Raw genomic sequence first — 1,923 nt, 5'->3', positions numbered from 1 at the left:
ATTTTGGGAGGAACATGACGATGAAGATTTTGATTGCCTTTCAACAGCGCCTAGCGGCTGTTCACTCATGGTGTTTTGGTGATCGGGGGATTGAAATGAGGTGGTTACAGGGAGAAAGTATTAATCTGGGTGTTCCATTTGCATGCCACAAACCCACACAAGGCGTTGCTAGACCTTTCCTTGAGTAAATAATCCCCGGGTTGACGAACAATGGGAAAAGCAATAGTGATTAGCACTTCTTAGGAAGTTTCAGATAACCATCTATAAGCCGCCAGTGGTAGCAAATTTAGTTCGCACTACATGGAGAATTTAGATCCGTTATACAAAAGTCATGTTCCATTGGAGTGTAACAATAAAGGAAGCGTGAAGGGGCGTTGGCCAGACACCTTTTTGGCAGTTTAGTCATTGATTTAAGTGCCTATTTACTCCGACAATGTCATCAATGTAATCTTTTCCTAAGTCGGTGACTTTCGCCAATAAACCTCTTGTGGCTTCAATTTTCCATAACGGATCTCTCTCAGCCCTTTTACTGACCAGAGGAGAAAAGGTCACGCAATTCATTTTTATTTATAAATTATTGATAGAGGGCTTGATCTACGTATGTAATGACAATGACTTGAAGGCTATTGTCAATGGACGCCGTGATTGTTTGGCCGTTGTGTAGCTAAACCCTGCAACTTGTCTCGTTGCTCAAATGTGTCCACGTGTGTGGTGATTCTGACTTTCCCATTGATCCATTAGACGACGTACGCACATATTTTAGCCAAGTGTCATTGTCCGAACTGTCACAAGCAATTACGTTGATTAACCGTCTCCCAGATTCCTTTTTCAGTTCTCACCCTGAGTTTCAGCGTGACCAGAATATGACCTGTCAAAACTGCATCTGCCAGTTATGTACAGATTTTCTAACGACTTAGAGTCTTTTGAATTGTAGTGTTTTAGCAGACAGTAATGCAGGAAGTTAGCATGAAAACACAAACAAAGGCATTGGGAGAGAAAGGACGATATTTCCTCTTAATGAGAGAAAATGGCTGGGATATTGAATGATATTAGAGCAGATTTTAGCTACCCTGGTAGTTTCGGAAGCTGAAAGGTTTCCCTATCCCTTTGCTTACATTCATTGTTCCATTCAAGCTATTTTAACTCCCCGGGGTAAACAAGAACTTCTTGCCAGCTCAAGTGGAAAATGTATACACACAAACTGTGTCAAAACATTACAATTTCAGCTTCCCCAGCGCTTCTGTCCATTTTAATCTCTGGAATGGAAACAAAATGTCTCCTTCATAAGTATTTTCCGTCTTGTCAAACCGTGCTTTCTACACTCGGTGGAAATGTGATCATGCAATCAAAGTGTGGAAAGAGTAAAAACCACGGTTGCTTTTGTTGAGCACAAGAATCAGATGTATGTAATTTGTCGTAGCGACAACTTCCCTTGAGGACCGACTTCTCTATTACCGAATACACCAGAGTACGACAGGGCTCTCTCATGAAAGAAACATCCCGATAGGTGTAAAATTCTAATTCCAAATCTTATGAAAGAAAAACCTATCAGTGGCTCACGACATAGCACGTAAATTCATGAGTCGGGTAAAAAACCTTATCATTGTGTACTATTTGTGATTGCACTTTTATTGTGGGACTCTGGGATCCTAGAAGTTACAACTAAAAAGCATGTGCCTTTCGATCACCTGACCCATGTGACGTTCTACGTACATTTATCTGACAATAGGGAACTTCACCAAGAGACAAAATGCAATGTTTGCTTGTAAACCATAGATTGATGTCTATTGCAGGAGATTTACTTAGAAATCCATGAAAAGAGCGACTTTTTGCTTGCGACAGGAAATTTAACTCATGATTTTTTTTTCAAACCTAAATCAAATCAAAACAAAGCAATGATTTCGCCTATCTGCTTATTGCTTT

General features: G+C 40.2%; 1 protein-coding gene across 1 annotated transcript in view; it reads left to right on the top strand.

Annotated features, from left to right (window-relative positions):
- LOC131879186 (SKI family transcriptional corepressor 1 homolog-B-like) overlaps window positions 1-1,923 on the top strand; it is a gene marked incomplete in the record, with an annotated part of 7,196 nt that overhangs the window by 4,230 nt on the left and 1,043 nt on the right.

Source organism: Tigriopus californicus, chromosome 4 (genome assembly GCF_007210705.1).
Source record: "Tigriopus californicus strain San Diego chromosome 4, Tcal_SD_v2.1, whole genome shotgun sequence".
Lineage (NCBI taxonomy): Eukaryota > Metazoa > Arthropoda > Copepoda > Harpacticoida > Harpacticidae > Tigriopus > Tigriopus californicus.
The sequence above is the reverse complement of the archived record's forward strand: the minus strand, read 5'-3'. Positions and strand labels throughout refer to the sequence as shown.